This window comes from Pan paniscus, chromosome 8, assembly GCF_029289425.2.
Source record: "Pan paniscus chromosome 8, NHGRI_mPanPan1-v2.0_pri, whole genome shotgun sequence".
Lineage (NCBI taxonomy): Eukaryota > Metazoa > Chordata > Mammalia > Primates > Hominidae > Pan > Pan paniscus.
Genome location: NC_073257.2, coordinates 143,727,643 through 143,754,367, shown reverse-complemented (window position 1 = coordinate 143,754,367; position 26,725 = coordinate 143,727,643).

Genomic DNA, 26,725 nt, shown 5'->3' with positions numbered 1-26,725 from the left:
GCTGCAGGCAGGTGAGGCTGGTGTGGAAGGTCCATTGGCTGCAGGCAGGTGAGTCTGGTGTGGAAGGTCCGTTGGCTGCAGGCAGGTGAGGCTGGTGTGGCACACGTGGTTAGTTGCCTCCTGTTTCTTCCCGACAGTGTGTTGAGGCATCAAAATGCTCATTAAAATACCCCCTTTTCCAGACAGTCCTGCAGCTGGAGTTGGACCAGCCTGGAGCTGGCCTGAGACAGACCCGTGGTCTCATCTTTCCCTCCTCCCTCCTTCATCCATGTCTGGAAGCTGGGTCTGATGCCTCCACCACCTCCCAGCCAACAGACTGATGTTGCATGCTATGCATTAGGATTTGTGTTCTCCATTTCATCAGTGGAGAAACTGAGGCCTGGAGAGCTCCGTTTATCTGTGTCAGCTCACATGGGGTGGATGGCATGGCCCTGCCCTCTGTGCTGCTGCACCAGCTTTCTCTTGCCCACGTGGGTTTGCCAGGCCAATCTGGGCGAGAGGATGGCACCCTGCTGTCTATTTCCAAGACAGTTTTGGAGACCAGGTTGCTGAAGCTGCACACTTCTGCAGCCGCAGTGTGTCATATGCCCCATGTCTTCCGAGACACCTCAGGCGAGCAGAAATCAACGCCGGATAGTTGCTGTAAATGTCCATCTCTCGCTCAGAAGCACTTTGTCTGGACGTCTTCCCCTTTGCTGTCAAAGCAACTTGTTGTCGACACTGTAGGCTGTGAGTCATTTTGAAAACATTAAGGGCAGATGCAGGCCACGAGGCCCCGGCTTCTCATGTCCCCGTCTGTGCTATTTCTGGAAGGTTGGCGGGTCTCTGAAGGTCCAGCCCACGTGTCAGAGACGGCCTAGCAGAACCTTGACGGTGGTGTCACAGCCGAAGAGCACCGAAGGCTGCGCTGACTGCCCGACATATTGGCATCCACAGTAAGGCCAATTCATCCAAAGCATCAGGCTTAGGTCAGCAAGCAACACACTCCTTGGCCTGTGGACAAATTGCCCTTCAAAGGAAAACAGCCAAAAACTGTCTTTTCCATCTCTTTCCAGCTCTGCGCAGTGCCTCTGTGGGCAGGAGGGTGAGCTCAGACTTCCCTTTGGTCTCACGTGGTGGTTTTCACAAAGCATTTTGCCTCCGGCACCAGCTTTGAAGTTTTACTGTTATTTCAAGGTAGAAAATGTGGGGTGGGGGCACGTCAGGATTAACAACAACCAGCTCCACCTGTGGGGCAGAGAAGCCCCAGAGTTGGGGCTCAGGGACAACCCCGGCGTCAGGCCTACAGTCCCCGATGGCCGCTTCGCCCATCAGCGCTCACTGCAGCTGGGGGTGCAGAGACATCTTGCAGAGTGGGGGCAGCTCCAGGGGGTGTCTGGTTCCTTGGTGGGGACAGGTGCTGGGGAGGGTCCTGTGGTTTATGGGTTTCCTGGGAGAAGCTTGCAAAAAGGATTTGTGTCATGGCGGTGTTGCCTCCTGTGTGGGTCAGTGGTGTGGTCACTGCAGGGTACTCGTGGGGTGTGCGGTCCCCATCTGGGAGATGGGGCAGGGTCCCTGTTGTGCAGGGCAGGTGTGAGGACTGCCTGGCTCGTGTGTCAGCTCCTGTTGCTCAGGAACTGCTGGGGATGTGTGGACTGCATGTGTCTCCTGCACACTGAGCTCCAGTCAATGCCCAGTGAGAGAATGGATGGGCGAGGGAAAGAGGGGGTGCTGGGTCCGTGCTCCTGTCACCCCACTCCTCTTGCCCCCGCAGGGTGCCCTCAGCCCAGCACACACCTGGTCATACATCATAGCCCCTGTGCCCATCTGTACGTTCCCACTCATGCAGAGCAACTTCTGCTGTGTGAGAAAACTAAATTAGGGTGGATGTGAAGGTGGATCTCACATTAAAAGGCCAAATGAGACCCTGAAGCCAATGACTTTCTTCACTAAGGCCTATTTTTTTTGACAGAATTTCAAACTCAAGTTTCCCCTTTGTTTTCTAATCAGCACTGAGCTCCCCTCTTTGGAGAAGGAAGGAAGCTTTGTTATTCAGAGACAGCCACGGGAAAAGGAATAAAATTAACATGAAAGTCCAGGTGATTCGATGAATATTCATATGGACAATTTAATCAGTGTCTGTTCATTATCCGCATTTCCATGAGAAGCAGGTTCCTAGAATATAAATAAAGATTGCATAGCAATTGTATTGACTTTCATTTTGCTCTGAGATACTCAAGCCTCTATCTGCAGCTTCAGGACGTGGGCTCTGTGTAACTGGAGATAGAGGCAACGTGGAAACCTCAGGATTCATTACCTGAGGAGTGAATACCCTGAGAATTCTTGTTGCAGCTTGCAGGTACCTGGTATTCTTATCTGATTACATTTAAGTGGGTTAGACAGCACAATTTTCCAGAAAGTTGCCCTTTATCCTTAATAATAACAAAGAAGTCCAAAGTGGTGTGGGTGGTTGGAAACACAACTCTAGAGACCTGCGACCCCGCTCGGGGGCCCGTGGGACCTCAGCACTCACTTCTGTGATCCTCAGCCCCGGCTTCCGGGGACTCCCAGCGACAGCTGTGAGGGTGACGATGAGTGTCTTATACGTGGTAGCCTTGGTGATGGTTGTTTCCTGGCTGTCGGAGATGAGAGGGGCTATGATAAGGAGGGGTGCAGTCACAGAGAGGAGAGAGGAGCTGAGAACTTGCCTGAGGTCCTTGTGCTTGACTTCCTCCAGCTCCTAAGGGCTTGACTTGAAGTAGGCCTGAGTCAAAGACACACAAACATACACATCATGAGGAAATGCTTGACTTCAGTGGCAGTCAAACACTAAAGGCAGTCAGACGCTAAAGGATGTAATGGTGACCATCATGACAAAAGAGAAACACCAGGATGGGCGAGAGGCTGCGGCCACATGGCGGAGGCTGTGCCTCTGGAGGGCAAAGTGTCAGCATCATCGTCAGAAACGTTAACAGGGTTCAGACCCCCTAACCCATAGGGTCACTTCCAGAAATGGATCCTGGAGGCAGTGTCGGAAATAATTTTTATATAAGATGTTAATTAAAAGACTGTTAATGATAATGAGAATTCGAAACATTGTAAATGTTAACAATGGGAAATTGGTTAAACACTAGTATGATCTCTCAAAAGATTTGCTAACCATGCAGACATTGGAAATCGTGCTAAGCCTTTCTGGCAGGACCGGGGAATATCCGAAGGGTGGAGTCTGGCTCAGCAGTTCTAATTGTAGGCGCCTATTCGACAGCGTTGTGGTTCACTGTGGAAGAGGCAGGGAGGTTGGGTATGGACGTGAGAACAGCAGCAGGGAGAAAGCCCCCCACAGCCAGCCACAGGGCAGGGTAAACGTGGTCTGGCTTAGCCTTCATGTCCGGGGAGCACAGGTGAAGGGACGAGGCCGTGGGGGTTTCGGGGGCCTGGAAATGCTAAGGGAAATCCACAGACAGCAGGTGGGCTGACTTGGTCCCCAGGCCGGTTTGCTAACCCTGCACTGGAAGGCAGGTACCCTTTGTGGCAGGCCAGGTCTCACTAACGCAGGCCTCCATGACAACTGTCCCGGCACTGACTGAGTAGTTAGGTTAAACATTAAAAGCTGAAAGAGCTAGTGCCTTTATATACAGGCTGGGATGTAACAAAAGCCCACCAAGAGTTTTGCCTAGGCTTTTCCTGGGCCTTGAAGCATGACAAGATAACGAAGGAATTCTTAACAGGACCCTTTTACGACTAAACAAATTGTGTTGGGGATCTGAAGAAACTCCTCAGGCCTCAACAGACAAGTTTATTGGGGTGTAAAGGAACTTCCCAGACCTTTATGATTTCTCAGAGACGGGGCAATCACCCCAGCACCCGGACCCATCTAGATGAAGTAAACTTACTGAGGCTCCACAAGAAGGTCTTCAGGACTCAGACCTCAGTTACAGATTGGAAGTTAATCACTTCTGGCATTAGGTGAATGCACTCTTACAAATAGACATGTAGCTTGGAAGGTATGTAAGCTCTGGAAGACTCTGTAATTTTGAGTTGGTCTGGCGATAATTTCCAGGCCTTCTCTCTGTAACCGGTTGCAGAAATAAACACTCTTCTTCCTCAGTTCATCTGCGTCTTGTTACTGGGCCGTGAGAAATAGCAAAACGACCCTCAGTTTGTTCCGGGAACAAATAACCTTTTAGATTTGATGAGGGAGGGATTTTGCCACTTTCTTTGGACTCTTCTGATTCTTTGGGGGTTTCTCCAGTGAGCATTGTTCACTTTTGTAATCCCAGAATATACGCAGTAAATGTTCTATTAAAGAAACGCCCTTAGTGCTTTTCTCTTTTCTTACTTCTGTTTGTCCCTTCCACGTGCTGTGCTGCTCCGGCCCCACTCCGGCCCCACTCCAGGGTCCTCTGCTGCTGAGGCGCCTTCCAGCTGTCTCTAGGGTGCAGCCTGCGTGCCTGACCGCCTTCAGAATGTCACATCCAAGCTGTATTGTCTTTGCCTTGTCTGAACCGGCCTCTCCTGGCATGCTTTAAGAAGGATGAACCCCACTCGGAGCCCGTGCGTTGGAGATTATAAAGGAGTAATGATTCGGTGACTTAAAAGATTTAGTAGCCAGGTTGTTACAGTCTTGGAGCAGAAAGAAGATTAATGAGGTACTAGCTTAACATATGTCTCAGAGAAAGAACAGTCGTTTAATTTCTAACTTTGTAGAACTTGTATCTGCTCCCATTTTGCAGGAATAGAAATTTTGCAACATGATTTTTTTTGCTCTCAAATTAGCTGGTTAAAAGAAACCAATGAAATTACCCCAGGGTTAAAGAAGGTGGCTCAGAGACAGTGTCCTGGTTTCCGGAAGGGCCTGGGAGCCCAAGGGTCTGCCTCCAGGGCTGGACTCTTGGGGCTTAGCTGGAAGTGAGGCCCTTCCCTAGCCCCTGTTGGATGTCTTCCTCCTCACCGGGGACAAGGGCCAGTTCCTTGGGCGATGATTTTAAACTACAGCCACAAAGCCATTGAGACTCCTTCCTTCAGAAGGTGAAGCCTTATTCAGCACACCTTGACCGCGATGGGCTTAGCGACTGCTTCAAAACCAAAAGGATGTAGTGACATGTAGGTCCTTCTCGCCTTTTCTCATAGAGGCCTGTAGGTGAGGCTTTTTCCTTCAAGAAGGGAAGCCCAACCTCTTCACCTTAGGAGGCATCACCCAGAGACACCCCCAAATGCTCTCAGAGCAGTTTACCCATTCGCGCCCCCACAGCAGCCTAGGGAGCCTCCCGCCCCACCCTCGAGCCATCAGTGGGTACTGACACTTGCTTCAGTTCCGGCCAACCTGATGGCGTGAAATGGCATCTTACTGTTTTGATTTGCATTTCCCTAGTGTTTTATTATTGTTTGTTGGACAGTCAGGCTGTCTTTTCTATGAACAGCCTCAACAGAGCCTTGGTGCGTTTTCTCCGTTGGGCTCTTTGTCTTTCCTTATGGATTTGTAGGAAAATCATGCTTTCTAGCTGACAATCATTTATAGGTTGCATAAATTGCAAATAATTTCTCCCAGTCTGTGCTTTGGTTATTTACATTTGTTTATGGTGTCTGCTGGTATACCAAAGTTTTAAATTTTGTTCTAGTCATATTTGTGATGCTTTTCCTTCAAGATTTACATTTTTCTCCTTTGTCCCCCACCACAGTTCATTAGAATATTTTTGTACATTTTTTTCTAATTTGTTTTTGACAGTGCGATCTTTGATCCACTTAGAATTCACAGTTTGCTCTTGTTGAGAGGTAAGGGTCTACGATTTTCCCAATCTAGCAAGCCCTGGGTAGTCATTCTTTTTTCTCTGACTTGCAATTCTTCCTCTATTATACGACAAAGTCCTGCTGCTTGTGGATGTGTGGTCTGTGGGTCTGTATCTGTGGATACAGAGAGGCCTATGGGGCTTTCTTTTCTGCTCTGTTGACTTAGTTGTTCAGCCTGGACCCTGAAAACACACATCTTAATTCCGGGAGCTTGTATGAAGCCTTGCTAATCTCGGAAGGAAAGTCTTCCTGCCGTCCTCTTCTTTTCCAGAATTTCTTGACTACTCTTGGACTTTCATATGAATTTTAAAATGTGTCTTACGGCCGGGCATGGTGGCTCACGCCTGTAATCTCAGCACTTTGGGAGGCCAAGGTGGGTGGATCGCCTGAGGTCAGGAGTTTGAGACCAGCCTGACCAATGTAGTGAAACCCCGTCTCTACCTAAAAATACAAAAAATTAGCTGGGCGTGGTGGCGGGAGCCTGTAATCCCAGCTACTCGGGAAGCTGAGGCAGGAGAATCGCTTGAACCTGGGAGGTGGAGGTTGCAGTGAGCTGAAATTGCGCCATTGCACTGTAGTCTGGGCAACAAGAGTGAAACTCCGTCTAAAAAAAAAAAAGTGTCATACAAGCTCTACAAAAATAATCTCTTTGGGATTTTGATTAGAATTGCTTTGAATTTACAGATTAACTCAAAGAGAGTCGACATCTGTATGAACTTAGGTCTTCTTACTCACCTGCTTCCCCACTCGCTCACCGTTTTCATGTCCTTGAGTAATGTTTATGACTTTCTCTATCAGTATCTTGGACATCTTGTGTTATGTTAGATTTAGTTTTAGATACCTTATGGTTTCTTTTTTCTCCTCCCATTGTGAATGGGATCTTTTATAAATCACATTTTTAATTAGTTATTGCTGATGTGTAACAATGCTTTGATTTCTCTGTGTTGAGCTTATGAGCAGTAGCCTTGCTGAACCTTCTTATTAGTTCTAATTGTAAATGTTCTTTCATCTTTTTTTACATGCAGCTATAAAGATCTGTTAGTAATTACCTATCTTTTATAATCTGTATGCTTCATTTTTCTCAAATTAACATATTGCCTCGGCAGGAACTCTGGCAATGCAGTGCTGACTGGTGTGGGAGGTGTCAAGCGTCCTTGCCTCATTCCCTGGGTAAACCCTACTTAGTGGCCATTGAAAATACTTCTGGCTAGGTCTTAAAGAACAGCAGAGTTTACCAGTCAATGGAGGAAGAATAAAGGAAAATGTTCTATCCAAAGGAATTGGTATATAGAGGACATGGAAGCAGGAAGCACATGGATATGAGGATTTGGAAGTGTTTATTGCAGCTGCAATATAGGGTGTGATATTTTGGGGAGGGAAGAGGTTGAGGAGATTGCACCCAGAGATGAAGTTGGAGAGATAACCAGGGCCCAGATCATATAGGGCCTTGACTTTTTCTCACAGGCCATGGGGGACCATTTCACGGTTTTTAGTTGCGAGTGGCAAGATAAGTTTGTTTGTTTGTTTGTTTATTTTTAAGACTGAGTCTCGCTCTGTCGCCCAGGCTGAAGTGCAGTGGCGTGATCTCAGCTCACTGCAACCTCTGCTTCCCGGTTTCAAGTGATTCTCATGCCTCAGCCTCCTGAGTAGCTGGGATTACAGGCTCATGCCACCATGCCCAGCTAAGTTTTTGTATTTTTAGTAGAGGTGGGGTTTCACCATGTTGGCCAGGCTGGTCTCAGACTCCTGGTCTCAAACTCCTGACCTCGAGTGGTCCACCTGCCTCAGCCTCCCAAAGTGTTGGTATTACAGGTGTGAGCCACCAAGCCCGGCCAAGAAAACTATCTTTAAATCAGCCTTATTAAGGCAACATTTCCTTATAAATGTTCCTGAATAAAATCCACATATTTAAAGTGTACAATTCAATGAGTTCCAACAACAGTGCACAGCCATGCAGCCCTCCTCACAATCAAGCCACAGACTAGTTCTGCATCCCCAAGGTGCTCCTGAGTAATTTTGCTGTTAGCCTCTTCATGCTCTAGCAGCTCCTGTAATTTTGCCTTTTTTAGACTTTCTTCTAAATGGAATTCTATTGTGTGTAGTCTTTTATGTCTGGCTTCTTCCACCTAACATGATACTTTCAGGATTAACCCATGTTGTTGCCTGTATTGGTAATTCATTCCTTTTTCTTGCTGAGTAGTATTCCATTATATGGACATACCACAGTTTATTTAGAGAATTTGGGTTAGTTTCAGTTTTTGGTGATTACAAATAAAGCCATTATGGCCACTTGCAAGCCCATCTTCATGGGGATATATATTTCATCTCTCTTGGGTAAATACCTAGGAATGAGATTGCTGAATTACTTGGCAAGTGGATGTTCAACTTATAAAAACCTGCCAAGCTATTTTCTGAAGTGCCTTTGTCATATTGCATTCCCCAGTAGTGTATTAGAGTTCCAGTTGGTACATGTTCTGACCGACACTTGGTATTGTCAGTCTTTTAAAATGTAAGCATTTTAGTAGGTGTGTAGTGGTGTCTTATTGCAGTTTTAACTTGCATTTCCCTAATGACAAATACTGTTGAGCATCTTTTCATATGCTATTGACTATTTGTATATGTTATTTTGTGAAGTATCTGTTTAACTCTTTTGTTTTGCACAATTAAAACAATTTTTTTCTTATTTTTGAGCTATACTATATTTTATATATTCTGGTTACAAGTCTTTATTAGATAACATATTTTGCAAATATTTTCTCCCAGTCTGTGGCTTGCCTTTTAGTTTTCTTATTGTAGTTTTTAAGAAGTAACAGTTTACAATTTTTATCAGTCCACTTTGTCAATTATTTCTTTTATGGTTGCACTTTTTGTGTCCTATCTAAGAAATCTTTGCCAACCCAAGGTCATACATATTTTTCTATGAGTTTTATAATTTGAGCTCTTACATTTAGGTCTATGGTTCATTTTGAGTTAGTTTTTGTATAGGATGAGGAGATAGGGACTGAGATTCTTTTAATACCCCCACATTGATCTTCAATTGTTGTGGCATTGTTTGTTGTATGTTAACACTTATTTTGGGTCTTTTTTATCTCTCTCTGCTTTAGTTTAGATTGTCCATATTTCTAGTGCTCAAGTTCACTAAACATTTCTTCTGCAGTGTCTAATCTGCTGTTGATCCCATCTAGCGTACTTTTAAAATAAATTGGTAATTTTAGAATAGTTTTAGATTGATAGAATTATTGCAAAGATAGTACAGAGGGTTTCCACCTACCCAACACTCCATTTCCCCTCTTATTAGCATGTTATGTTCCTATGATACATTTGTCACAATAAAATGCACCAACATTGATAGGTTATTAATTAAAGCCCATATTCTGCTCAGATTTCCTCAGCATTTCCTTAATATCTTAGAATTTTTGATAGGGGCTTTCATCTATGTTCATAACTGAGATTGGGTTGCCATCTTTCTGCTTTGTATGGTTTTGGTGTCCATACATGTGGTGTTTCCCTCCTTTTCTGCTCTGAAGTACTGTATACATGTGGGCAGCATCTATCCCTCTGTCTAGAATGCCTTTCCTTGTGAGTTTGGACCAGATGGTCTCTCCTTGGCATTCAAGCTTCAGTTGATTATCACATACTATGACTGCCCGGTGGAGGTCACTGCATGGTAACTATCACAGCATCCCATTGGTGTTTTTGTGTTCAGGGGTCTCTAAGAGAAGAAAAAGGTGACTAGGAAGGAGAGGCACATCTCTCCTGCTTTCCCCCCTCAGAATGTTTTTGTAAAGTAGAATATTCTCTTTAACAGCATATGTTAATTTCTTATTTTCAAAACTCAAGTTCCTCTGTGAAATGGGGTTCTGGAGTCTCAGCCCTTGGGCTGACTATAGGCCAGTGAGGATGTGGGTGCACACTGTTTGCTTTAGGACCTGGGGAGCCAAAGCATACTGGCGGAGCTTCAGAATCCAGTGCAGAGAAGTCTGGCCCCTGGGAGAGGTGTTCTCTCCATTCCAATCTGACTTAGCCCTGCTGTGGAACTCTGGGGCCAGCAGCTAAGAGTGTGTGAGTGACAGAGCCCTCAACCAAGGACATGTATCTGGTGGGTGCCAGCATACAGATGGGGCACAGGACAGTACTTCCTTTTCCTGTAGTCCTCAGAGGCTCTGTGGTGGGGTGGGGCTGAGTCTCAGTGGGGTGGAGCTAAGACCCGGACTTGGGGGGATTCAGGCTGTCATGCTGGTGTAACCCTTTGTGTTAAAACTGCAACACTGGCTCCACTTTCCAGGGAAAGTCCTGGTATGGGACCTATGAAAGGCTTCAAGTTCTTTCAAATGAAATATTATTATTTCCTCAAATCAAAATCAACTGTATCCACTCTTTATATAATTATATAAGTTGCAAGTACAGGCATTTCTGAAATTGTATGTTACTCAAAAGAACTAATTAAAACAAGTTAATTTTAAAAAGCAAAATATGATAAGAGAAAACTCCCACTGAAAGCATGTTGGTCATGAACAAGGCAAGGATATTCCCTCTCACCAGTGCTTTTCGATGCTGTGCTGAAATCTCAGCTAATGCAATAAGACAAGAAAAGGAAATAAAAGGTGTATACATTGGGAAGGAAGAAGCAAAACTGTCTTTATTTGTGGATGGCATTCTCATCTAAGTAGAAAATCCAGAAGAACTGACAAACTGGAACTAATGAAAAATTCTAGAAAGGCTTCAGGGTACAAGGCTAATATATAAAAGCCAATCACTTTTCTATATACCAGCAATGAACAAGTGAAATTTGAGATTTGAGACACATTATTATTTATGCTAGCACTCAAGAAACAAAATATTTATATATAAACATGACAAAATATGTACAAGGAAAACTGCCAAACTCTGATGAAAGATATTACAGAATAACTAAATGAATTAAGGGATATTCCATGTTCATGGATAACAAGACACAATGTTGTCAAGATATCAGTTCTTCCCAAATTTTTCTATAAATTCAATACAATCCCAATCAAAACTCCAGCAAGTTATTTTGTGGATGTCAACAAACTGGTTCTAAAGTTTATATGGAAAGGTAAAAAACACATAACAGCTAACACAAATCCCAGGAAGAACAAAGTTGAGGACTGACACTACCTGACTTCAAGACTTACTATAAAGCTGTAATAGTCAAGACCATGTGGTATCGGTGGAACAGTAGACAAATGAATAAATTGAACAGAATACAAAGCCCAGAAATAGACCCACACAAATATCCTGAATGAATCTTTGACAAAAGAACAAAAGCAATTAAATGGAAAAGGACAGTCTTCTCAACAAATGGTGTTGGAACAACTGAATATCTACATAAGAAATGAATCTAGACACAGATTTTACACCCTTCACAAATATTAATTCAAAATGGATCATGGACCCAAATGTAAATGCAAAAGTATAAAACTGTTAGAAGATAACATAGGACAAAACTTAAATGACCTTCAGTATAATGATGACTTTTAGATATAACATCAAAGTCACAATCCTTGAAAGAAAGAATTGATAAACTGGACTTCATTAAAATTAAAAACTTCTACTCTGTGAAAGACAGTGTCAAGAGAATGAGAAGAGAAGCCGCAGATGGGGAGAAAATATTTGCAACAGACGCATCTGATAAAGGACTAGTATCTAAAATATAGAAAGACCTTTTAAAACTCAACAATAAGAAAACAAGCAACACAATTAAAAAATGGGCCAAAGATATGAACAGACACTTCACTATAGAAGAAGACAGATGGCAAATAGGCACATGGATATATGGAAAGACTGTCTGCATTGTGTGGCATCATGGAAATGAAAATAGAAACAACAGAGAGATATCACTACACACCTATCAGAATGGTCAAAGTCCAAAGTGCTGATAACATTAAATGAGGCAACAGGGGCCCTCCCTCATTCACTGCTGGTGGGAATGCACAATGGTATGACTTTTTTGGAAGACGGTTTGGCAGTGGGTTACAAAACTAAATATACTCTGACCATATGATCCAGTGCTGTGGTTTGGATGTGGTTCGTTCCCACCAAAATGAATGTTGAAATTGGATCCCCAACGTGTCATGGGAGTGGACCCCTCATGACTAGACTAATGCCCTTCCATGGAGGTGAGTCCTCACTCTCACAGGAATAGATTAATTCCCAAGGGAGCAGGTTGTTATTAAGAGTCTGGCTTTCTTGGTTTTCCTCTCTCACTTCCTCTCTTAATGTGTAATCTCTTTGCACACACCATCTCTCCTTCTGCTTTCTCCCATGTATTGAAGCACCGTGAGGCCCTTACCAGGAACAACTGCCCAATCTTGAACCTTCCAGCCACCAGAATTGTGAGCCAAATAAACCTCTTTTTTTTAAAAAATAAATTACCCAGCCTCAGGTATTCTGTTATAGCAACACTAAATGAACAAAGATATTCAGCAATTGCACCTCTTGGTATTTATCCAGGGAGTTAACGACTCAGTTCCACGCAGAAAACCTGCACATGGTTGTTTATAGCAGCTTTATTGATAGTTGCCAGAACTTGAAAACAAACAAAATGTCCTTTAGTAGACAAATTTATAAATAATCTGTGGCACATCCAGACAATGGAACATTATTTAGCACTGAAAGGAAATGAGCAATCAATCAAGCCACGAGAAGATGTGGAGGAACTTAAATGAATATTACCAATAAAAGAAGCCAATTGGAAAAGGCTAGAGACTGAATCAATCCAACCATATGACATTCTGGAAAAAACAAAACTATGGAGAGAGTAAAAAGATTAATGGTTGCCAGGGGTTAGGGGGTAGGAGGGATGACTAGGTGGAGCACAGGGAGTTTTTAGGACAGCGAAGTGATTCTGTATGATGTTACAGTGGTGGATGCATACTATTCTACATTTGCCAAAACCCATAGAAGGTGCAACACCAAGAGAGGTCCCTAATGTAAACTGTGGATGTTGGGTGATGATGACGTGTCTGTGTAGCCCGATCAGTTTTAATAAGTGCACCACTGTGGTGGGGGACATTGACAGTGGAGAAGGCTGTGAGTGTATGGGGCTGGGAGGCACATGGGCACTCTTGGTACTTTCTGCTCAGTTTTATTGTAAACCTAAAATTGTTTCAAATGTTAAGCTTTAGTATTTAGAAAGTCTCAGAAAAAGCATGCTGAATTTTTAGATTGGATAATATTGTAAAATAACTTAAAAAAATCACCCATATTTAAGTAACGGTTCTCTAATAGCTATTTCTGGGAGTGTTTTATGTAGCCCACTTCTTCTCCTAGTGGAAAGGTCTTCCTCTCATAAATCTGCATAGATGGATAGTGAGTTAACTGAATCGCTTTATTTCTACTCCATTTTCGCTTGATGACTGCTCTGTATTTTTTTTAGAACTCCTGAAATAATACAGGCAAATTAATTAAGATGACAAGTTGAGTATGAATATTACATTTCCTTTTTAGTATCGTGATTTGGAGAGACTGTAATTTGAATTTACTGCATTTTAATTCCTAAAATACCTATTCAGTATTTGGGGCGAGGAGAAAAGAATGTTTTTGGGACACATTTTGCTTTAGGCAAGTGAACCTTCTGTCTTGGTAAAGGCTCCCAAGGAGTGTGGGGAGGAAACCTCTAGATGCACCCAGGTGCTCAGCAGCCCCAACTCATGCAACTACTGTGCCTTCTTTTTGCTGGTTCCTGAGCTTGGTCACCCCTTCCTACAGGAAAAAAATGTGACAGAGTGGTCAGCCTTCAGGCCTGGACACAGACCTGGCCCCCAACCCAGGGCTTCCAGAAGGTGAATGGGCATCTTCAAATGCTTTTTGAGGTTTCAACAAGAGTCATGGGAATGATTCCTTTCCACCACGGAAGTCAGAGGCCATGGTGTTTTCAATGAAGTTTGTCTGGAAAAAAAGGTGGAAAAGGGTCCTTGAGGTAGGAGCTTTGGAGTCTCACGTGCCTTTACCTCTATCTCTGTTCATAGAGATGCCGTCCGAACACCATCTAAAGGCAATCGTCAGATGGTGAGGTTAAGATGATAAAGGCAATCGTCAGATGCTGAGGTTAAGATGAAGATGTTTCCTTGCTATGGTTCTGCCCAAGGGACAAGATGAATTTTATCCTCTGAGTTCTTGCCCCATCTGATCCAGGATGTCCAACTGGACTAAACTAACAAAATCAAACCTGGCATCTGGCCAGAATCAGCCTTGAGTGAATGACCTTGTCCAGTGATGATGCCCTGGGTGGGGAGCAGCTCTCGAAACATGCACCAGAGCAGGGCGTGGTGGCTCAAGCCTGTAATCCCAGCACTTTGGGAGGCCGAGGCAGGTGGATCACCTGAGGTTGGGAGTTTGAGACCAGACTGACCAACATGGAGAGACCCTGAGTCTTCTAAAAATACAAAATTGGCCAGGCGTGGTGGCACACGCCTGTAATCCCAGCTACTCAGGAGGCCGAGGCAGGTGAATCACTTGGGCCCGGGAGGTGGAGGTTGCGGTGAGCTGAGATTGGGCCACTGCACTCCAGCCTGGGCAACAAGAGTGAAACTCCTTCTTAAAAAAAACAAAAACAAAAACAAAAAACAAAACCATTCACCAGCTTGTCCTGTTATCACCACCTCCCAAGCCTCCTCTGATCCAACAGACCAAGTTGGGTCCCTTCTCATGCTGCCCTGCACCTGTGCACACCTTCATCTGCTGCATGCTTTCAAGTAGAGAGTGCTTTGGTGATGTGGCTGGCAGCCCCGCTAGCTTAGGTGTCCCTGAGGTGATGTGGTCAGCAGCCCCGCTAGCTTAGGTGTCCCTGGGGCAGGGGCCGAGTCTTGCTCATCACTGACCCCAGTACCAAACCCCGCTTGCTCAAGGAGGAGTGCTGGGCGTCATGGCCAGAGGGCTGCAGGCCTGCCCAGCTGCCCCTTATCACAATCTCTGGGCTCCTGGCTTCTTTGGGAATTTCTGTTTTGGTTTTCAAAGTGTATCCGTTGTTGCTGACAGTTGGTTGTTTTTTAAAGGGACAGACATGGCAAGAGTCAAAAGTCCTCCAGGATGAGAGTGAACACATATTGTGAGGGTGAGCATGCTGGCTTCAGCACGTCCAAATGGGGTCCCTCAGGGTGTCCCCCGTCATTTGTGCCCAGCAACTTCCACATGTCTCCCTGGTTCTCCTCGTGTCCTACCCCTCTTAGGTCCTGGACGCCGACCTGCGGGGCTACATCTGTGAGCCTCCTTTCCCTCTGGCTTCTGCTGGGTTTGGCCAAAGGGACCTGGGCAGGGGTGTGGAGAAAGAGAATGGAGAGCGGTCAGAACCTTTATTTTCTGCTCCCTCCCCCGGGGCAGCCTGGAGCTGGCTGCGCCCCTCCCCTGAGGGCTTGGTTCCTGTTGGGTGGTCCTCTGCTCTGGGGCTCACCACAGGACTCCCCAGTTTCCTGTCCCCAGTGGTGGTGACAGAGCCTTGCTGTGATTCCCAGGTGTGGCCTCCCTGACCATCCCCACACCTCTGTACTGACCCCCTTTTGGGACCTTCTGTGAGTTGCCCAATTCAATTGAGTGTCCTGTCCTCTATGCAGGCTGGGATGGAGTTGAGAAAGACCTGTTCGACCCTCATTCAAATCCTGCTTGCTGACATGTCCTCCGCTCTTTGGTGCTGTGGCCAGCCAGGACCAGCTCCCCTCACCCTGTCCCTGCACCCACTGCTACCCAGACGCTTTTCCTGCTGTGGCCACGGAATCTGAATGGCCGGGGTCCTGCCAGCTACATATTAGGGTGGGCTTCCTTGTGTTTGTCTGGGAGCAGTGTGCAGATGTGGATTATCAAAACCCACGTTCTACCAGCAGATCTGGGCTTCAAAGAGCACCTTCTATTGTGTAAATGGAATTGAAAAAGCTCATCATGGAAAACGAGAAGCATTTTCAGCTCCTAAATTAGAGAATTTATGGTGATAAATCAAGAGTGTCTGCTCTAATAATCACGGGAAAAAACATGATAATATGATTTAATCTTAAAATATTTCTAACATAATATTAGAAAAATTATATTTCAGCTAATGTCTGGTTAGCCTGTTGTGAATGTATGCAAATATCTCAGGAAATATTAATATATACTGCCAGCTTTAGCTAATTAAAGAAATAGTTTTAGGAGTAACGGCCTCCTGATAATTTAATCACCGTTCAGTCTTTGCAGATAATTATGGTATTTGTTATTAAGTTCTCTCTGATTTTCCGAGGAATGAGAAATCTGATATAATCTTTTACTATGTGAGCCAAAAATTAAACTTTATTTCATTGTGAAAATTATTGTGATCTGAAGATTTTAGAGCCAAGCTCCAGAAACGTTTCTCTCTTCTAGAACTGCCCAGTGTTGTGTTTTACAGGACTTGAACCCTGGGTTGCTGAGGAAGTGAACAGCTCTATGGCCAATAAAAGGCAATTAGGCTGAGATAAATTGTTGTGCAACAAATGATCTCATAAGAAGGTTTCCTTATGCTTACGCCTTATGAATAATCTTCTTACAAAGACTTTTTGAGGTATAATTTTAAAAATGATACTAATCATAGCATTTTAAAAAATAAAAAAGTGAAATGACCCAAAGTGTTTAATGATAATAAGATGGCCCAATAAATAACCTGCACTTATGTAATCCACATTAAAGGCAATATGTTTCAGTCTTTAAAATTAAATTTTCAAAGAGTTCTTAAGACTGTTGTAGTTACAACTTTAAGTGAAAAAAAGAGAAAATTATTTAAATCGGCATGACCAAAAAAATCCATAGAAAAAAACGGAAAGGAAATATATAAAAAATGTTAAGTAGGTCCCCCAGAGTGGTGAAATTATACAGGTTGAGCATCTTGAATCTAAAAATCTGAAATCTGAAATGCTCCAAAATCTGAAACTTTCTGAGTGCTGACATGACGCTCAAAGGAAATGCTCACTGGAGCATTTTAGATTTTAGACTTTTGGATTCAAAATGCTCAACCATTAAGTGTAATGTAAATATTCCAAAATCCAAAACTCAAAACGTTTCTGGTCCCAACCATTTTGAATAAGAGATAACCTGTAGGATATTTTCATTTTCTTATTTTCTACTTCTATTTATTCTCCACATTATGTACCTGGCACATAGAAGATGTTTAATAACTAAGTATTGCTGAGTGAATAGTCAGGATAAGAACTCATTACTTTTTAGTCTATTTTTGGGAACTTAGGTTACAAAGTCTGCAGGGCCAGTGTTGTGGAAGCCACTGCTCTCTCCGACTCTTGGCAGGAAAAAGAGAAGTTGACTGCCTGTCTGCCAGTGATGGCAGTCCCTGTGGGATACAAGGATGCGTGTGCCTGGTGCCCTCTCTACTGGCGCTCCAGTCCAGAGCTGGTGATGTGTCGGTGGACAAAGGACCGTGATAAAAGAAAGAATGGAGCAAGGACAGTCATCAAGTTCTCAGGGTGATTTGCTCACTGAACATCCCTGCTCCTCTGAAGCAGGCAAAGCAAGGGGACTTCCCTTGGCCAATGAAATTCAAGTACAAGTGTCATGTGGCAGTAGGGCCATGTGACTTGCCTTGGCCAATGAAATGTGAGCAGAAGTGTCATGGGGCTCTCATGGGCAGAAGCTAAGAGCCAGCGCTTGTTCACCATGTGCTCATTTCCTGTCTCTATGACAGGCTGCCATGCTCCAGTTTGTGGATGCCCATCCACCTGTGAAGGGCTGAGCCAAGCCCTGGGCACGTGGTGAGTGACAGGCAGATCTTTGTGGAGGGAAGCCTCTGTGATTGCAGGACATTTGTTACTCGGTATAACCCAGCCTGTTCTAACTAACAGTGAACACAGCTCTGATTTACAGATAACACTGCACTAACAAGTCTATCATGTGCGTCTTACATCCTTGAATGTCATTGTAGGTTGGGGGTTGGGGTCTGAGTTCTGGTCCATTTTCCCCAGGCTTCATCTCCTGTGTCAATTCAGGCAAGAGGAAGAGAGAGGAGGAAGCTTCTAGATCCAAGCCAGAGGAGGTGGATGCAGCATCTGCCACCCACAGCTTTGGGGCCTGGCCCAGCCTCCACCTGGCCGAGACACCCAACCCCGACCCCACCCACATGGGCGTGCAGAAGAGTCTGAGATGGTGCACACTGACCCGTGGCAGAGTTACAGGTGACATTTCTTTTGTTTCTACATCCTAAATCTTTCTACAGTAGATGAACGTTTTGTAAGAGGACTTTTGCTGCCAGTTAGAAATGCATATTGCTGATGCACCCTCTGCAAGACCTTCTGAATCCAATGCCCTGGCGCAGTGGTCCTCAACCTTTTTGGCACCAGGGACACGTTTTGTGGAAGACAATTTCTCCACAGACTGGGGGTGGGGATGGTTTGGGGATGAAACTGTGCCATCTCAGATCATCAGGTATTAGATTCTCATAAGCAGTGGGCAACCGAGATCCCTCAAAAGCACGGTTCACAATAGGGATTGTGCTCCTATGAGAATCTAATGCCACTGCTGATCTGACAGGAGGGTGAGCTTGGGTAGCAGTGCTCCTCAGCCTGCTGCTCACCTGCTGTGTGGCCTGGCTCCTAACAGGCCACAGACTGGTACTGGTTCATGGCTGGGAGATGGGGACCCCTACCCTGCTGGATGGGGAGTCTCTAAGGTGTCATGGATGCCAGTGCAAAGCCTGCCTCCCCTGTGCCTCCCCTGTACCTCCCCCGCACCTCCCTGCACCTCTCTCTAGCCCTATTCCAGTGCCCTTCTTGGTGATGATGAGGCAGCTGAGGCCAGGGGCTTATTACTTCCCCAATTGCCACTGGCAATGGGGTTCCTCTGTGTGCTGGATTGGCGAGGGGACTAGCCCCCAAATTCTATCCTAAAGGTCTGCTATCTAGAGCTTTCAGGTTTGGTATCAGTGGTCTTAGATGGAGCTCCTCCAGCAGAGCTAGGGACAAAGGCTTGAGTTCAGGCTGTTTCTTTGGGCAGGGGTCTCAGGGCTCAGGCGAGCAGGAGTGAGTCGAGCGAGGGAGGGAAGGAGTGAATGGGAATACCAGATGGCTTATCCAATCGACAGCCGCTTGGAGTGGCTGATGCTGGGCTTTTTGAGACCTTCTGAGGCCCTTTATGAAATGCATCTCAGCACAGTCTCCTTGGGACAGTAAAGGAAAGAGAACTTATTATCTGCTTCTGTCCTGGCCGTGGAGGCCCTGTCTTTGGAGACTTGCATAACTGTGATTGCTGAGCAGCCTCCTGCAGGTGACCCCGGGGCCAAGGCAGGAAGTAAGAGGTGAGCAGATCTCCGAGCCCAGGTGGTGTCAGGTGACACCTATGCAAAGCGGATCAGAGCCTGGGAGGTACTGGGTGAAGTGCAAGGTGAGGCTGGGAGGGTTTTCATGTGGGGTATAAAAGGTATCCCATAGAATTACCTTACATAATGAGGTTTTGCACACAAGATGGGGCACACTCCTCCCTGTTCTGCACCTTGGATAATCCCTGGAGTGTGGGGGAAGGGAACATTTTATAGAATAGGACTGGTGGGAAGGTTCACTGTAGGGGACAATCAAGGAGAAAGAATAAAAGATTTTGCAAAACACCAAGCTGAAGTTGAGCTTCACTCTGTGGCTTTGGCGACCTGACCCCAGAGCACGTGCTGGTCCTGTGAACTTTGATGCTGCTGAGCTTTCCCCCATGCAGTTCCCTGCTTTGAACACATGTCTTTCACATTGGGGATGGGGTTACCCTTCTCTTTCCTCAGCTGAAATGGCAACTTTTCCTCCCTGCCACCCCTCAAATCAGATAGAAGAAATTGCTTCTTCCTCTTGCTCCCGTAGTGCCTTTGGATGAACACTTGTCATATCAGATTATAATTCTTATATATGTGTATATATGTCTGCTCATTTTCCTTGCCAGGCTGTGGGTCTTTTGAAGGCAGAAATTGTATCTTAATTTTCTGAGCATTCAGCACCCGGCCCAGTGACCAGTCCAGCCATGTGATAAATAACTATTGCATGGAATTAAATTATCTTGTACAATAATTATATATAAATATGTTTTATATGAATAAGTACAAAAATATATAAATGTTTATGTTTTATATATGCATATATAAAACACGTATATCTCCTATATATTTACCTTTACATATCATAACAACAAAATGGAATCAGGGTGCACTTGGTTTGACTTCTTAGAAAACTCACAGTGGCTCACAGCTACCGGTTCCTTTTCACTGTGATTAGAGCCTTTTAATTTGCAACCATCTCAGTGAGATCGTTTTCTAGGTATTTTCTTTAAAGCAAGCATCTTCACTCTGTACTGTGTTCTTTCAAAGTTGCATGTGTAACTTTGTGAATGTGCACGTGTGTTCATTTTCCCAGGGAGATCCTCCCAAATTTTATCAGGGTTTCAAAAGCATCTATGACCAGTTAAGAAATGCTGCCTCAAGGCTTGTGCTCGGATTATACTTGTCACATGTAGGATTAACAATGAATAAGTTCACATATTTTACCATTTTCCCCTAAATAGATGAGAAAAATATGTTCATTGCTACCTTTACCAAAACACAGTTGTAGCGTGGACTTCACTTTTTGGAACATGACATGTGACACTGTGACCACCACCAGGTGGCAGCAGATTTTAATCACATACTTGGTTTTTGAAATGGTGAATAAATTAGAATTAAAAAAAGAGTCAAGTCAATAAATTCGAATCTATATAATGCCGGCGATAGATGTCACTTCAGTCAAAACCCAGTGTGGTTTTTTTTGTTATTGCTGTTTCGTTTTGTTTTTGTTTTTTCCACTGCGTTGGCCAGAGCTTTTAGGTGGCACAGGAAAAGGCGAGCCCAGCTCCAAGGACTGTACGGTGTGCACTGACAACACTGTTACCTTAGCCTCCTTGGCCTGGGAACATAGGTTCCAGAGGTTTGCCTGTGCATAACCAAAGTTCCCAGCTGACAAGCACTTAAACTCAGAACTGCCGGGATCCTCAGAACAGAACAAGTCTTCGTGCCTCTTCTTACAGCAGGTCATAACTCAGTGGAACCAATTCCATTGTGATCAATGACCTAGGACATTCACACTGGTACAGATTTGTGTATTTTCTATTGAAAAAGATAATATTCTTTTGAAAAAAATTCAATGTTATCCTTAAAATGTTGACGCTTATGTCTTAAAGACATGACATTTACAGTGATGTTTCTTAGGCCCATTTTTCCTTGTCAGGCGCACGCACGTACCCATTAGTTCCTGCGCAGGATGATAAATGCAGTAAGAGCTTGATGAAGATTTTAGGAATGAATCAGCGCAGAACCCTTCTCCTTGGCCAAGTGGATCTGATACACAACAAAGGACCTGACTTCTTCCATTGAGCACATCTGGGGGAATCAGTTTGTTGAAGCTTCAGTGGGGCTACAGATGCACATAATTCCTTCTTGAGAAAGCGCCTCTTGCTCAGGATTGATCTTAAAAAGCAAGAATTAAGGGAAAAGAGAAGGGAACTAACCTTGCTGAATTTTGGGAAATGGGGATAGCAATGCTAGAAGTGAAGGGTAGGCAAGGGCCTGTCAGCCACCCTGCAGGGGAGCTGGGCGGTCAGAGGAGCCCAGTCCACCCTGAGCAGAGCCGTGGGCTGTGAATGCGGCAGGTGATAGAGGGGAAGGGGCTCGTGGCGGCCTGACTCCTGCCTGGTGTGCAGAAGCAGGGAGCACAGCAGCTCTCCGTCCCCTAGGACAGCTCCGCAGGGTCAACTGGATGAACTCTGATGCTCACCTTTCTCCTCATTTCTACAGTCGCTGCTTTTGTGTAATGTTGGCTCAGCAGCCCTGTAGGAGTTAGGGGGATTGGCTTTGGAGTAACGCCCAGGCTGGGAGCTGGTTCTGCCATTTATTCTCTGGGTAATGTCTGGCAAGTTGCTTCTCTGCATCTCATTTTTTCCTTCTGTTAAACGGGGATAGCAATGGTGTCTGCCTCATGGACAGTGGTGAGAATTAAACCAGGTAATCGACACAAAAGGCCCAGGGGCACGTCTGGTGCATAGTAGGCGGTCAATTCATAGTAAATAGGGTTTTGAAGTGGCTTATTTCAGTATTCTTTTGAGTAGTAGCCAGTGGAGGCCAGATGGCTTCTGAATTATCACAATTGATTTTCTATATGCTCTTGGGTATAAAGTTTCCACTGAATTCAGTGAGCTGCAAGGTGTCACCGAGAAGAAACAGGCCGTGGTGGCATCAGTGGCCTTTTGGGGGATTGGGTCCAGCCCTGGGCCTGGAATATTCTGGGCTCTGGAGGAAGGAGTCAGGAGTGCCGTGGGGAGTGTCTCAGCAGGGCAATGGCAGGGGAAGGGGAAAGTCTATAGAACAGGACTGCTGGGCAGTTTCTGCTGCTGTAGGGGAGAACCAAGGAGAGAGAATAAGAGATTTTGCAAGACACCAAGCTGAAGTTGAGCTGCACTCTGTGGCTTTGGTGACCCCAACTCAGAGTGCTTGTTTTTCCCGGGAAGGTGTGGGACAGGAAGCAAGGGGCCTCTCGGCTCGCGCCAGGGTGTCTGGTTCCAGGCTGGGGTCGGTATGCACAGAGGCTGTGAGTGTGGGCAAGGTTCCAGGCCGGGGTCAGTATGCACGGAGGCAGTGAGTGTGGGCAAGGTTCCAGGCCGGGGTCGGTATGCACGGAGGCTGTGAGTGTGGGCAAGGTTCCAGGCCGGGGTCGGTATGCACGGAGGCTGTGAGTGTGGGCAAGGTTCCAGGCCGGGGTCGGTATGCACGGAGGCTGTGAGTGTGGGCAAGGTTCCAGGCCGGGGTCGGTATGCACGGAGGCGGTGAGTGTGGGCAAGGTTCCAGGCCGGGGTCGGTATGCATGGAGGCGGTGAGTGTGGGCAAGGTTCCAGGCCGGGGTCGGTATGCACAGAGGCTGTGACTGTGGGCAAGCCACTCAACCTCGCTGGGTCACAGCTGCTGCATCTGTAAATGGCGGTCACAGTGATGACAACCTCTAGTTGTTGTGAGAAGACACCGTTTATGACACTTAGAGCAACGTTGGGTCCAGAGTCAGCCCCGCAAAGGCAGGAGGAATCATCAGTCACGTTGACACAGATGTGGAGGGATGGGCCCCTCCACTGCACGTGGGTGAGGGGAGGAGCCGGAGGTGATGACAGGGTGTCCACCTGCACAGGATGGGAGGCCCAGAGGGGAGACTGGCTTCGAGGCGGTGGGGGAGGGGAGCTCCTCTGGTCTGCTGGGGTTGAGATTGGGGACCTCTGGCTGACATGGCAGGATTGACTAGATGTGCTGTGGAAATGGGTCCCACGGAGGAAGTCTACAGTGGCCACATTGTGGCGAGGGCAAGGCTGGGGTCCCGTGGGCGGGGGCACTGTCCACTTCAGCAGTCAGAGACGTGACCAGTTGCTTCACCAACAACCTCTGACTCTCAGTGGCTCCAGGCACAAGGTCTATTTTATTTCTGAAGATGTCAGTCAAGAGTGGGTGGTCAATACACCGAGATGGGTGCACATCATGGGATGGCGAATTTCATGCTTTAACCTGACTGGGCCGTGCGCCCAGACATTTTTTTGGGTGTGTCTGTGAGGATGTTTCCGGATGGGACCAGCATTGGAACCTGTAGACTGAGTAGGGCAGATGGTGCTCCCTGGTTAGGGCAGCCCCTGCAATCAGGCGAAGGCTTGAGTAGAACGAAAGGGTGGGCCTCCTGCTTTCCTCCTGTCTAATCGCCTTGAGAGGGGACATTGGTTTTTCCCTGCTTTTGGACTAGAACTGAATCATGAACCTTTTTCTGGTTTTGAGCCTGCTGGACTTTGGACTGGAAATTACATTGTTTGGTCTCCTGGGTCTCCAGCTTGCAAATGGCAGAACTGGGACTTGTCAGCCTCCATAACTGTGTGAGCAACTCCTTACAATCAATCTCTCTCTCTCTCTCATCAGGAAGTGTGGGAATCCTCAGTCCTTTGTCATCTTGGGAGAAAGAATTTGGCCAAGAGACAGTTTATGGAGTTTATTCTCTTATCCAAGAAGATAATTTATGGAAGGAAAATTGGGAGCAGAGGGTTTATTTAAAGGGACAGTGCACTCTGAAAGATGAGACAGAGGGGGCAGCTGAAGGAGAATGAGCTACAGCCCCTGAGGGTTCCTTGCTGGGTTTTTATGATTTTGTATTTTTTCCTGAAGTTCCCACCTCTGTCTTAAGGCTCTGCCTTTTTTGGGAGGGTCTAGTTTTATCGCTCCTGTCTTAAGTCCCCACCTTCTCCTCACCTAGTTCTCACCCTGGGCTTCTGGGACCCTCCTTTACTATCACGCGGTACCCATGCCAGGCCAGTGTTGGATGCAAATTCTACCTAATGGCTGTGTTGCTCATTACCTCCACTCGGGAAGGTTGTATCATGGCCAGATCTGCACTTACTGCGACTGCTTGTCTCTGAGTTTCTCCTTTGCTTTCTTTCCTCTTTATCAGCACGCAGCCAGCTCTGCTCTGACAGGTTGACTGTGGAGGGAGTGATGACTGGGTGTCTCTAAGGGGTGTTCCTTCCTGCATCGGTATATCCCCTCCTCTGCTCATTTCCAGCATGCATGTTTCTGGTGGTCCCTGGGGTGTGAGACTTTTCCAGACCTCCCTTTTCTCAGGGGCTCCCTCTCCTGCTGATGTCTAGCCATCTGCCCATTATTTTATTTTATTTAGTAGAGATGGAGTTTCACCATGTTGGCCAGGGTGGTCTCAAACTTCTGACCTCAAGTGATCTGCCCGTGTTGGCCTCCCAAAGTGCTGAGATTACAGGCGTGAGCCACCCCACCTGGCCGCTATCTGCCTATTCTAACAGATCTGTCTCTACCTATTGATTATCTATTATCTATCTGTATTAGTTCGTTCTCATGCTGCTATAAATAACTGCCTGAGACTAGATAATTTATAAAGGAAAGAGGGTCGACTCACAATTCCACATTGCTGGGGAGGCCCCAGGAGACTTACAATCATGGTGGAAAGCAGAGGAGAAGCAGGCACCTCTTCACAGGGCGGCAGGAGAGAGAATAACAACTAGCAGGGGAAATGCCAGGTGCTTATAAAACCATCAGATCTTGTGAGACTCACTCACTATCATGAGAACAGCATTGGGGAAACTGCCCCCGAGATCCAATTCCCTTCACCTGGTCCTACCCTTAACACATGGGGATTATGGGGGTTACAATTCAAGATGAGATTTTGGGTGAGGACCCAGCCAAGCCATATCAATATCTATCTACCTACCTATCTATGGATTATCTATCTATTATCTGTCTACCCACCTATTGATTATCTGTCTATCTAATCTATCCTATTGGTTCTTTCTCTGGAGGACTCAGAGTAACACAGACCCGAAGAAGCAGTGCACATGGTAATCTGTGTTATCAGTGTCCTCATGGGGTGAGGCTCATGGGGAAGGGCTGCTTTCCTCTCCTGTTCCCCACCCCCAATACAGACAGATCTTCATGATCTAGCAGCCCCTTTTCCTGATTTAGGGTTCAGGAGGAGGACAAGGAACCAGATTAGAGAAGTGTTGTAGGAAAGTTGGAGGAGAGTTGGGTGGGCACAGTGTCGCTGTAGCCAAGAGGCTTTAGGAGGAAAGAAGGGTGCCAGTATTACCATTTCCTCTAAGAGCTCTGAGGGAAGGCCACTGAGTTTCTTATTTGATGGGAATCCTCCAAGAACCTGACGTTCATAAACATGTATTTCCTCCACACTGGGAAAGTGAATGTGCACACTGGCCATTTAGATTAAACTCAAATTCTCCACAGGAAAAACGACAGCTATTGTTTCCAGTTCCAGAAATAGCTGCACCACTATCCTGTTATTATAGATGAAAAAGTAAAGCACAAAAAGTGTTGGTTTGGCAAATACAAGAGAAAGATGAATAATGATATTGTCCTGTCCCCCCAAGCAAATACTTCCAAGTCTTCAGAAACAAACAGCACAGCAAAGACTTCCATCACTCACTTCTCTGTGGGATTGAAGTCACCTCTAGAGAGTGAGCTGTCCCACTCCTGATGGCTAAGCCCCATCACAACTGGAGGACACCGTGGCTTAGGAAGAAGAAGCGGGAACGCTGGGCCCAAGACAGAGTGCCACAGCACAGAATCATGCAGAAATGTCACATCGCTGAGACAGAGGCCATAGCTACTCACACCAACTCACAGCTCCCAGGGTCAGGCCAAGGCCATGGTTCCCAGTGAACTCCAGCACCTGGGCTGGTGCCCAGACACTTGGAGACAAAGCCTTGGACAAGATCAAGCTAGGCAGAGTTTTTTGTCCATGGGTAATTCATTCTTTTTCACTTTAATACAGTGGCCCCTTCCTATATCACCTAAAGCCATGTGTCCACATGAAGAATCCACTCATACCTAAGACCAAAGACAGGCATGTGGCTGGGGACACTCTGGGCAGAAATGTAGCATCTTTTGAAGTCATCCAAACTCTTCAAAGCCATCAGGGGCTGCCAGACCTCTGCCTTGGAATTTGAACATTATAGTTTTCATTTGTTTGTATCTCGAACACTCAACCAAGCCAGCAGCTCCTAGCAGCTGGAGACCTTTTCAGCTCACCTCTGTCTCCAAGAAAGTCTGAATCTCAGGGTTTCTTTGAAAAAGAGTCTGTTGAATGTGTGTGGAAGGGGGGTGGAGCAACAATTCGGCCGTGTTAGTCTTGTCTCTATGCAAGGCCACAGTCAAATTGGGCATTCAGGGCGCTTCTGGCCCTGCCTCTTCCCTTCCTTCCGGTGACCACGCTCACTGGTAGGCAGCCCTGTCCCCCAGATGCCTGCATCCCTCTGTTGTGCCTGCTACTGAAGGCCCCTGAGCAGGACAACTGGGATTGCTGGACCCCACCCTCTGAACCCTTCCTAGCCCAGAGGGCCCACGAAGATGTCTGATGCATGATGTCTACTCAGTCCAATTCAGTGGCACGATTCTGCCCCTGGGAGACATTGGGCAATGCCTCTGGGTGGT